Genomic DNA, 12,663 nt, shown 5'->3' with positions numbered 1-12,663 from the left:
CAGCTCTGGCCTGACTTCCGGGAGCTTACAGTCTGGTGTCAACTGACTAGGAGTTAGGAACAACCCTGAAGGTGGTGACCTGGAGAAGCGTGGCCGCTACAGCACTAGATCAACACAGAGAAGGCTGGCAGTGCGTCCCACGGGAATTAGCTTGAAAACCAGCCCAGCGGAGCCAAGGAAGGTGCAGAGGACCGGTGCCGCAGTGAGGTCCTGTGTTCGGTCTGCAGCGTGAAGGAGCGCGGCTTCTTCCCCGTGTAAGCCTGGCTTTGTCCCTGTGTTCTAATCCCTGTGTCATCAAACAGGCATTCAAGCTGTGTGATTTTTGTTCTTTCTTTGTAATTAGTTCCACCAGGTTACCTGGAGAAACCAGGAACTATATATACATCACTGCAAACTCCCCCTCCTCCTAAGCTGGCACGAAATATCCAAAATCGGGGCCCTTTGCCCTCTCCCAATGCATTAGACGTCCTGAGTGTGCTAGTCCTGCTCTTTCTCCAACACCCATCTTGGCTAGCTTCAATCTGGCCAATGGTAAACTTAGCTGGACAGCGCTGATGTAGGATGGGCACTGGGTGTGTAGGCCAGCGGGGTCAGGGAGTAAACCTGGGGGTGTAACCCGATGCTAATCACCTCTGACACAAGGCCCTAGGTTCAGTACTCAGGAGGCTCGTGTATCTGTCAGGAGGAGACCCTGACTCATGTATAGACCATGAGTGGTCAGGCTAAGAAGATCTAGCTCCAGTTTGGCCTTGCAAACATTGGCCACACAGCATTGTTCCAGAGAGAGAGACAGAGACAGAGACAGGAAGTCCCACCCACAGGGGTCTCATGAATCAGGTCTACACTAAGCACACTTGCTGTACCCAACAGGCCCTGGCAAACGGGACAGCCATTACTGTGGGGACAGCCATGATTCTCCCTCAATGTGAAAATCAAGAGAAATCTACAAAGACTGCTCAGTCAGGTCTTGCCCAGCTGCGCAAGGCTGGAAGTCAGTCGCTGTAACTGACTGACAGTCCAAAAGACGCATGGGTTTTTGGTCAGTCTTCAAGGATTCACGACTACCATACTGGATCCCAGAGTAATACAGTTACCTGGGGACTGCACCCAGAGCCTTGGGGCTGGGGAGTCAGGCACTAGCTCTAGCCCCAGATGCATCACAGACATGGGTGATAGGGCTTCCACCTCACAGGAGCGATGGAGAGATGGCTTGGTCAACAAGGAACTTCTGTGTGAGCAAGAGGACCCATGGGCAAAATGGTGTGATGTGGTTTGAGCCTGTCATCACAGTGATGGAAAGACAGAGGCAGGAGGATCCCTGGGTTCACTGGTCAGCCAGTCTAGCCGAATGGTACAAGCCCCAGGAAGAGAGAGGCCCAGCTTCAAAGCAAACAGATAAAAAATGCAACCAACACAGCAAATGAGATGGTGGCACCTGAGGAGGCTGGCACTTGAGGTTGTCCCCTGGCTTCCACACACATGCTCATACCCACGCATGCAAAACCTTGCACACCCCTGAATCACTACTGAGGTCACTAGGACAGAAGCATAGAAACCAAGGCCTGGTGATTGCCGAAGTCCACAAAACTGAATGGTTGAGTCCAGGCAGGAGCCACTCCATTCTTCCTCTGCCCCACTGACATTCCTCCTCATGTGACAGAAACCGAACTGAGCCCTTCCCATGTGACCATCAGGGGAACTCTCTGGAAGGTGGTATGCCTTCTCAAGGACACATGGCCAACCAGAGGCCACTAGCAAAGCCAGATCCCCGGTGGCATTCATCCTCCACCTGAGCCTCCATTTCCCTCCCACAAAATGAAGGTGACAATGTTGGCTCACATACCACACAGCTTTTAGAATCACGGAGCAATGAAGATTAAGGTTAAAAAATCCTTTCACTGCACTGATAAGGGTGTATGTGCACATGTGTGCGTGTGTGCTCAGGCGCATGAGTGATGATGCTTCGGCAAGGGTGAGGGGACAACTATGGGGAGCTGGCTCTCTCCTTCCCTGGGTCCTGGGGGTTGAGCTCAGGTTGTCAGGCAACAGGTGAAACAAGTGCTTTTACCTGTTGAGTCATCTTGCCTGTCCCAAGATGGAGACTTGAGGGGAACACATACAGATGTGAACACTTTACAGTGAGCGCCCGGAAGCCTAAGTAAAGGGTTACTCCCTTCAGTCTGACAGCAGCTGAAATGAAAAGGACAGGCAGGGGTGGGGGTCTGCCACGGAAGGGAGGGACAAAGGATACAGCCCATGGGACTTCCCAGACGGGAAGCTGGACCAAATGAAGTGTGGAGAATTCCCTCCTCGCCACCCACAGTACTCTAGAAATTGGCACAGGTGGGAGAGGGAGAAGGTGGGGGGAGAAGAAAGCGAGGCAGGGAGGAGAAAGAGAAAGAGGAGGAGGAGGAGGAGAGGAGGAGAAGGAGGGGAGGAAGAGAAGGAGGGGAGGAGAAAGAGGAGAAAGAGGGGAGGAGGAGGAGGAAGAGGAGGAGGAGAAGGAGGGGAGGAAGAGGAGAGGAGGAAGAGGAGGAGGAGAAGGAGGAGGAGGAGGGATGTAGTGAGGCCCAGGTTCCACAGAACACCCCAGAGGCAGTACCACGCCATCAGCTCCGTGTTCTCTGATCGTGATGGGCTCTGAACTCACCCAGGGCACCAAGCCTTTGGCCTACGAAGGAATTATCTAGGTTAACTGGGGTGAGAGTCACCCTGAGTGGAGGCGGCATCACCCATGGGCTGGAGTCTGAGACTCTGTGAAAAAGGAAGGAGCCTGCTGAGCACCGATTGCGTGCTGTCTGCTCCTTAACTGCAGATGCGATGTGACCAGATGCTCACGCTCCTGTCACCACACACGCCTACATCCCTGAACTGCAGTCCCGAGGAAAGGTCCTTCCTTCAGTCTTCCCTGGGACATTATAACCACACCTGAGACACCAGCTCCCCTCAGTGGAGAGGGTGGAAGGAGACTGCGTTTCTTTATTACGTTTATTTATTTACTGTGTGTGCCTGTGTCTATGGTAGAAGTCAGTGTTCTCCTTTCACCAACTGGACCTGGGGATGGACTCAGGTCAGCAGGCAGCCAGTGCCTGTATCCGATGAGCCATCTTGCCAACCCCCAAAGAATTTTCAAGAAAGGACCAGAAGTGCATTACATATGGAGACAATCCTAGCCTTTTTCCAAACAGCTCTCCCCCCTTTTTTTTTTTTTGGATGTCTCACCCCACCCCACAGAGGCTGCAAAAAGGATGCTTTCCATGCCCTGGAGGTGAGGAACCCCCCCCCCCCAAGTCCATCATGGGATACAGGCAGGTCATCCAGCCATCCTGCATGTCCAGGTCTACACTGGAGGGAGTTCAGCCCCTGCCCTCCCCACTCCTTATCCACAGCTCTGACCACATTGTCTTTTGAGTCTTTGGAGACTGCAAGAGCCTTCGCTATCCCTGGGCCTTCATACATGCCGGCTCCACTGCCTGGGAGGCCTTGTCCAGCTTCCCCTGTATTGATGTCTACTGACGATCCTAGTTAGAACTTCAGTGGCCCAGCTCAAATCCTCCAGAAAATTAACACGGTCGTCACCAATTAACTGATAAGGACTTGGGCACCCCATCCAGTCTGTACGTTCTGCAGCATGGCCTTCATCTGTTTTCCCACCATGTGTCTAGTGGTCTGTCTACCATGGTAGCTCTCAGTCCTGACTGCACACCAAAAGCATCCAGGCAGCTTCAAAACCCAGATGCCTGGGTTCCACCGCAAGCCTACTGGATCACAGTGCTGAGGGCTAAGAGTGTAGGCCAGTCAGTAGAGCACTCGCCAGATATGTACAAAGCCCTGGGTTCCATCCCCCGTACCACATAAACCAGGTGTGGTGGTGTACGCCCGCCATCCCAGCACTTGGGAGGTGGGGGCAGAAGGATCAGAAGTTCAAAGTCATCCTCAGCTACATGGAGAGTTCTAGGCAGTCTGGGCTGCACGAGAGATGCTGTCATGAATGAATGAATAAGTAAGTAGAATGTTGGAAACTGTCCAGGTGTTTGAAGTAAGTGGCCAACCCTGAGACCAACTGCTTTAAGGAAGAGGCCCTTCTTATGCCTTAGAGCAAGCCCGATGAGAGTTCCCCAGGGCCCTACTCCCTCTGGGTGTTAATAGAGTTGACCATAGAAGTGCTGAGGCCAATGAGATGGCTAAGGGGGAAGTAAAGTCCGATGACCTCAATTCAATTTTTGCGACCTACATTGAGGAAGGAGAGAACTGACTCCTGAAAGTGGTTGTCCTCTGACCGCCACATAGGTGCCGAGGTCTACACAATACACATGCACAGACACACATACCTACACACAGACACACAACACACCCACCTACACACAGACACACAACACACACCTACAGACACACACACCTACACACACAGACACACACATAACACACACACCTACACACAGACACACACACTTACACACACAACACACACCTACACACACAGACACACACACAACACACACACCTACACACAGACACACATAGACACACCACAGACTCACGCATAAACACACAGAGACACATGCACACACACAGAGATACATGGACACAGACACAGAGACACACAGACACATAGAGACACAGAGACACACAGACACAGACATGCATACAGACACACACACACACATCACACACATACTTGAATTTAAGAAATGTTCCCTTCTATTCTTGAGATAAATCCTGAAGCAATTCTGGAAAGGAGAAAACACTCCCACCGTTAGGAGGAGAACGATTCCTTTCTCCAGCTGTTCCTCACCTGGCTACTTCTGTTTCCTGACCACAACCCATCCCCTCATCCTCAGAGCCACAAGAGGGCCTGGTGTGCTCCCGAAACAATGCAAGTAGCTGGGGCAAAAGTCTGACTTAGCCAAGGGTGGTGGTGCAAGCCTTTAACCCCAGCACTAGGGAGGCAATGGCAAAGGATGTCTGTGAGCTTTGAGGACAGTCTGGTGCGAGTTCCAGGCCAGGGCTATGTAGAGAGACCTGTCTAAAAAACAAACCAACCAATCCTCAAATATTTAATTCAAATGACTTCAGCTATCCTGGGCAGCAGAGTGTCCAAATTAATTTCCTTCCTTCCTTCCTTCCTTCCTTCCTTCCTTCCTTCCTTCCTTTCTCCCTGTTCTTTTCTTCTCTTCTTTTAACAAAAATAGGAAAAGTAAAAACTCATTCATACTGGGGCTAGTTCATGGAGGGTCAGCCCTAGGTAGACTGGTCTCAAGGGGCACTTTGCAGAAACTGGCTACGGGGCTTTGGGCTGGGGGAGCCTCCTCATAGGGTGGCCCCTGGTCTGGCCTTCCAAACAAGCCATTTGTTCCCATTCAATGACCCTCTCCATGAGGGTGTAGGCAGGTGGAAGAATCTATTCCCAAGCACATACTGAGAAAGAACCAAAGGGCAAACACGTTCTTCAGCCATTCGTCAGTCACAAGAGCCAAATGCCCAGCGAGTGGAGGATGGATGAACAGATGTGGCTCATGCACATGATGGAATATTATTTGCTCATAAAAAGGAATTAAGTTCTAATAAATGCTAAAACATGATGACCCTTGAGTATACTGTATCAAGGAAATAAATCAAATATAAGAAGCACCCAGAACCAGAGAGTTCAGAGAGACAGAAGGCAGCACTGGGGCTGTCATCTGGGGCTGGGGTAAGATGGCAGAGGTTCCTCTGGCAGTGACGACAGTGCCTTGGACTGGGGAGAGGATGCACACCACGCAAACACACTGAACACCACAGTTTGTATTTCTTTTTGGAGACAGTATCTCATGTAGCCCTGGCTGGCCACTGACGAAGCCAAGGATAGACCTGAACTGTTGGGGACTGTGGACCCCCAGACCCTGAATTTCCTGTAAACAACTTGTTTTCCTGTGCTTGCAGCTGCTCTGAGCATGAGACAGGGGAGTGGGTTCTGGTGGGCTTGCAGCTGAAAGTTAGGGCGTGGCCATTAGTCAAGGAGACCCTATATAAGCTGCGCTGGAACACAATAAAGGAGGCAGTCTTGGCATTCTTCTTTCAAGGATGACCCATGTTGTGTGTGTGTGTGTGTGTGTGTGTGTCTCTGTGTGTGTGTGTGTGTGTTTCAATCTCCAGCCCCTTGCCCAGCTCGTGAACTGTCCAGTAGAGCAGTAGGCATAGCACTCTACAGGCGTAGTACCGTAGTACACGTAGTACAGGAGCTACAGGACCGTAGTACATGTAGTAGTATGGATAGTACACTGAACCTTAGATTATCCTTTGGTGTCCGCCTCCTAAGTGCTAGAAATGCTGGTTGTGCCATTATAACCTGGTCTCTATGGTGCTGGGGACTGAACCCAGGGCCTTATGCATGCTAGGCAGGCACTCTACCAACTGAGCCACACCCACAACCCCTGGCTTGCATTCCTTAATACGACCACTGGCTAATCTGATGTTATATGAAGTTCAGAAAAATGCACGAAGCTCCTTGGCGTTCACTGTGAGGATTTGGCTGTTTAGCTCTGAGTACTGGATTCTTAAAGAACAGGCTGAGCAATTGTGGGATGAGCGGTCTTCAGACACAGCCTAGAAGGTGGCGTAGATTTGTGTAAATGATTCCTTTTCTTCTGAAGAGTCAGTAAGTACGGGCTATTTATGTCTTGAGAGCGGAGTGTGTGCCAGGCACCAGCTGTGGTGCTTCCTAATGCTCCAACTCAGAATGGCACTGTGGGGCAGGGACAGCCTCTGCTCTGTTTCCTAAAGGAGACTCACACTCAGAGAGGCCATGTTAACAATAAACGCGTTTGACACCCCAGACGTCCCCACTGCCTGCCACCGTGGGCTTTGACAGTCTCTTCCAGACGGCAGAAATGGCATTTCTGGGATGTATGGGTCCACAACGCTCATCTGAAACGTTCCAAACTCTGAACCACCACAGGAAGAAAATTCTACACTATCACCCAGTACGGCAGCTCACACCTGTAATCCCAGCCTTTGGAAGGCGAGGCAGAAAGCTTGTGATGAGTTCAAGACGAGCCTGGGCTAGAACGAGATCCTGTCTGAAAAAAACAAAACAAACAAGCAAGCATGAAAGAAAGTCGCGCCCTGTCACAATATTCCATGATCACAACCTTTAAAAATGACGTCAAGTTATGGGCCAGTGAGGGTTCAGTAGGTGCTGCCGCACCTGATGAGTGGAGAGCAAGCCTCGGGATTCACGACAGAAGGGGAAATCAGACCCCCGTCCTCTGACCTCTACACGCACATGGTGGCACGTGTGCACACAGACGTACACGCATATGCTAGTATATTAAGTATATATGAAAACATCACATGAAGTTACCTTTGACTCATATGTGTAACATATATAAAAATAACTGAGTATGTGTACACTCGGGTCCCCTAGAAACCTCATTAACACAGGCAGATATTCCAAAATCTGAAGTTAGAAACACTTCAGGCCCCGAACACTTCTGGTGAGGCTCTACTCAGCCTAGATGTGAACAAGCCTCTCTGGTCACACGAACAGGAAAGGACTCTGCCTGACTTACTCAAAGTGTGGCTCTCAGACAGGAGCTTTGGGGTTCCAGGAGGCTCAGCCCTCACCCCCAGACTGCTCAGACTCTGCCACCTCCACATAATTCCCACCGAGCTGGAACATGAGAGCCACCAGTTTTCCCAGGGACTACAGCTGGCGATTTTGGCTGAGAATCACTAAAATGGGACCTGCAGAGATGGCTCCGAGGTTGAGAGTATGGACTGCTCTCGTAATGGATCCAGCTTAGGTTCCCAATATCCACACTGAAGGATTCCAACCACCAGAAGCTTCTGTTCAGCGGATCTCATGTCCCTGCTGGTCTGCCTGTACTCACACGCACATGTCCATACAAACACACACAGACACACACACAGGCACACACACACTCACACACACACAGGCACAGACACACTCACACACACACACAGGCACACACAGACACACACACAGGCATACCCACACAGACACACACAGGCACACACACACACATGCTTATAAATAAAAATAAAACAAGACTGGAGTCCGCAGTCATGGAGAAGAGGAGGATGTTAGAGATTAAAACTTGAAGGAGGAACAGAAGGCCAGCAAGGCCAGCTGTCCTGCAGTCAGTAGGAGGTAAGGATATTGGAATCATACGGCTGGTGCCAGTTGCTATGGGGAGAGACTCTGGAGAAAGCATTTGGACAGCGTGCCTTGGCCATGTTTGGTCACAGGGCAGGTACAGTGACTGTGGAACCTGTCTAAACAGTAGATGTAGGAACCCAAGGTTGGGAGAAGATTTTTCACCGAGCAACTTCAGGGAACAGAAGAGCAAGCGGTAACACAGTTGGCAGTTCAAGTCTGCAATGAACAAAAGCAAGACAGTTTTGTGATGGTTGTAGATGAATATAAATGGGTGAATTTAAGTTTTAAGAGCGAGTTAGGAACAAGCCTAAGCTATAGGCTGATCTTTCATAATTAATAAGAAGTCTCCATGTCATTATTTGGGAGCTGGCTGACAGGACAGAAAAAGACTTGTTACATGTGACCATCAACATTTAAGATGTGCGCACGCATGCGCGCGCGCACACACACACACACACACACACACACACACACTTATGGAGAATTGATTTTTTTCTGCCTTGAGAAGACACAGTATAGTATCTTTGCTAAATAAACATGTGCAGAGCTGAGATTGTTAAAATGTGCCTTTCAGATGTGGAGAACTAGGGTACAGCCTTGGGCTATGAAGCCTAGAAAGAGAACACTCTTTGATTTTTAAGGGAGAAAACCCCCCAATATATTAAAAAGTAACCCACTAAACTGAAGCAAACCTCAGTTCTTCAGCTGCACAGCCACTGAATACGCTCAACAGTTACATGGTGGCATCCTGCTGGGCTGCACAGCATGGGACAACAGGGGACAACAGTTCCACGGTGGCACATTGCTGAGCAGCACAGCACGGAAGGCTCCAGCACCCATCTTAGAAGAACAGTGCGAGGCCGAGTTTGCTCCACTTTCTTCTATTACCTTTATTTATTTTGTGCCACAGCGTGAGTGTGGGGGTCAGAGGACAATCTGTGTCACAGCGTGAGTGTGGGGGTCAGAGGACAATCTGTGGGAGTTGGGCTTCCTCCTTCTACCATGTGAGCCCCTGGGCCTGAACTCAGATTGTCGGGCTTGGGGGCAAGCACCTACCTGCTAAGCCCTCTTGCTGGCCCATATTTTATAATGGGGAGACGCAGGCTCAGAGAGGTTAAATAAATTGCCCTAGCTCACCGGGAAATACCACAGTTCTATCAGACAGAACTTGGACTGTCAGTCTTGCGCTGGATAACTCCTTGCGGGAAGGGCACTCTGTACCAGTCCAGGATGGCTGGCTGTGGCAACCTGGAGACCTTCCTGATGTCAGATGGGGTGTCTGCTGACATCTATGGTCAGGGCTGGGGTGATGGATGGTAAGCACTGGAAATGCTCTGACCAACCCCACAGCAGAAAGTCACCTCACCTAAAATGTGAACGGGACCAAATGTCAGACATCTGCCCTGGATGAGACAAGAAAACAGCAGCAAAAACTGGAAACAGGAGGTGGGGATTACAGTGCATCCCTTCCCTCATGTTCGGAGACCTGAAGCTACCACCTAAGCAAACAGGCATTTATTTTTTTTTTTAAAGACTCATTTTTTACTACTTCACGTGTGTGCTTGTTTGTGTGAGCAAATGTTACATGTGTGCAGTTGTTCATAGAGGCTGGAAGAGGGTATCAGCTCTCCCGTGGTACTGGAAACTGAACCACGGGCCTCTGCAGGAGCAGTTTGGTAGTGCACACCTCTGACCCCAGCACTTGGAGGCAGAAGCAGGCAGATCAGTGAGTTCAAGGCCAGCCTGGTCTACAGAGCAAGTTCTAGAACAGCTGGGGTGATACAGTGAAACAATATCAACCATAAAACCAACCAACAAAACAAAACCAAAAGACAAGACAGAATAAAACAAAACAAAAGCAGCTCTTGACTGCTGAGCCATTGTGCCAACCCAACCCCACTGTCCCCAAGGCTGCCCAGTATTCCTTTTCCAAGTGTCAGGAAAAGGTGGCTAGCAGCTGTGCCTGAGGGTTAGCTGGGGCTGTTCAGAAACAAGTGAGGAGCAGTCTTCATGCCCACAGGGAAGGAGTGGTCTTCAGGACCACAGGGAGGGAGAGGTCTTCACTACCATAGGGAGGAGCAGTCTTCATGCCCACAGGGAAGGAGTGGTCTTCAGGACCACAGGGAGGGAGAGGTCTTCACTACCATAGGGAGGAGCAGTCTTCAGGACCACAGGAAGGGAGCAGTTTTCACTACCACAGGGAGGGTCTTTCCTACCACCAGGAGGAGCAGTTTTCACCGCCAGTTTCTGAGATTGTGAAAACAGCAGATTTAGAGAAAAATCTGAGTCTTAAAAATCTTTTTTAAAATTACATTAATTTTGTTTTGTGTATATGTGCGTGACTGTTTGCGTATTACACATGCAGAGATCTGAGGACTTTGCGAGCTCCATCCGAAGTTGCCAGGCTTGATGGCAAATGCCTTCACCCATGAGCCCTCTCACCAGCCTTCCCCTGAGCCTCAGCATTCTCCCTGGAAAGAAGGATACCAAGGTCAGGGAGACTGCTCAGTGGGTAAAGTGCCTGCTGCACAGGCCTGGGAACCTGGGTTTGGATCCTCAGCGGGGGGAGGGGCACACTGTGGGAGGAAGGAGCAAAAAAGGTGGATGGTAGGACTGGCTGACCAATCAGCCCAGCCATGGGCAAGCCCAAGGCCAGCGAGAGACTGACCAGCAAACAAGGAGGGAGACTGAAGAGCAGCATCGGAGCTAACCTCTGGTTTCCATGCATGTCTGCATGGGCACACACATGCACCACCTCCACACAACCCCTCCTCGTGCACAGAGGAAAGAACCCCCACCCACCCACCCCCGCGCCCAGAGTGGACATGATGAATTAAATCACAGGACAGTCACACTGAGTGTGATGATGACTTCTGGTCCAGGTCAGGGAAGCGTGCAAATCTGAACCTTTTGGAAAATGAACGTATGAACCATGAGCACACAGGTCCCCATCCTCTGCACATCCAGGCAAGGCATCTTCCGCCGTGGGTGGGACTAGCCTTTCCTAACTTAGCTCTTCAATACACTTTCAGTCTTGGTATCAGTCGTGCTGTGTGGAAGTCATGGTTGGTGGGACAGACGTGGGTGCCACTAATACTCTTGACTAAAAGCCTGTCCAAATAGTTTTCTTGCCTTTCAGCCAGGGCAACCAGGCCCTTGGGGCTGCAGGTCTGTCTACCCACAGCTTGTAGTGCTGACCCTGGGGAGGTGTCTGTTTCTCTCCTGATTGACAGGCAGGCTCTGCTAAAGTAGAAAGATGCTGAGAAAAAGCGCTGGCAGACAGGAGAGGAAGCAGGGAGGCATCTGCCTCACCTCCCTCCAGTGGACACAGCTCAGGGCTGGTCCCTACTCCTGCCCTCCAGATGGCCCAGGGCTCAGCACCTTGCTGTTGCTTCTCAGGATACCTCTTTCAGAGCTGATCTCAGCTCTGAGTCATTGGAGCAGAGAAGGGACCTTGTAAAAATAACTTCAGGATGAGGCTCCTCTATTCACGCTTTCACACGATTCACACAAAGAACAAAGAGGTAGAGCAGGAAGCAGAGGAGGGAAGAATGTTCCCATCAGGTGTCTCCAAGTGACAGGCAGACAGCTCGCTCCTGAGCACGTCTCTCTCTCTCTCTCTCTCTCTCTCTCTCTCTCTCTCTCTCTCTCTGTCTCTCTCCCCTCGCATTCTCTTCAAGCTCCTATCTCATCTTTTTTCTACCCCCCCCCGTCCCTTCTACTTATTCTTTCCCCTCTTGCTCCCTCTCCTCCACCATTCCCTTTCTGCCTCTCCCCTCCTCTTGCTCCCCATCCCAACTCCTCTTGATGTCATCAGGATAGAGGAGCTACTCTGCACTCCCCACTCCCTGTCTCCTGTCCCTGGCTAGCCCTGCTGGGGCATGTGGACTCGGGTGTGTCCTCTACTGGGCTACCTTTTGGAGCAGAACCTTCCGGAAGACTCACAGGCCCACTGAGCACTGGATGAGCTCTCTGCCTCTGTAACTATGTGGCTGGAGTCATCTGCTGTAGCCGCTGAAGAGCCTGGGAATGCTCAGGGCTTCCTGGATCTGCTTCCTGGGACAAGGTCTATACAGGCCATGGGGGCGGTGATGGGGAATTGAGATGAGGAAGAGTAAAGAGCAAAGGAAAGGATGAGGCTGGAGAAGAGAGGAGAAATGAAAAGCTGCTGGGGGTGGGGGGCACAAAGCTTTAATTCAGCACTTACCAAACACAGCCCTTGCTAGGCACCACACAGTGGCGGGCCTGACCTCTTACAATAATTACATATTAACCAAGAACTTTATTTAGAAAGCACATGTACGTAAAAGGAAATTAAAATGTCAACCAGGGCATGGCAAATATAAATTACAGTTAAAGTCAGAGCTGAAGCTATAGCCAGGCAAAGGGACTCCCAGCAAACGGGATGGCTGGAAGAGTCCTCATGAACACCTTTGTAAACACTCTTCCGGAGCAGGGTTTTCTCGTAGGTGTGTCCAACTTTTTGACATTGTGATGTCATT

The 12,663-nt window shown here is 50.6% G+C and overlaps 1 protein-coding gene and 1 non-coding gene across 17 annotated transcripts in view; both read right to left on the bottom strand.

Moving 5' to 3' along the window:
• Positions 1-12,663, bottom strand: part of Trerf1 (transcriptional regulating factor 1) — a 222,217-nt gene that overhangs the window by 74,327 nt on the left and 135,227 nt on the right. The gene's annotated exons all lie outside the window — the stretch shown is intronic.
• Positions 6,336-6,409, bottom strand: Trnaa-agc. The gene has a single exon. It is a non-coding gene; the product is annotated as a tRNA-Ala (tRNA).

The sequence above is a fragment of the Microtus oregoni genome, unplaced genomic scaffold, assembly GCF_018167655.1.
Source record: "Microtus oregoni isolate MIOR12 unplaced genomic scaffold, Mior012 000007F_ref0000211, whole genome shotgun sequence".
NCBI lineage: Eukaryota > Metazoa > Chordata > Mammalia > Rodentia > Cricetidae > Microtus > Microtus oregoni.
Note: the sequence above shows the minus strand (reverse complement) of the source record. Positions and strands in the feature narration are given on the sequence as shown.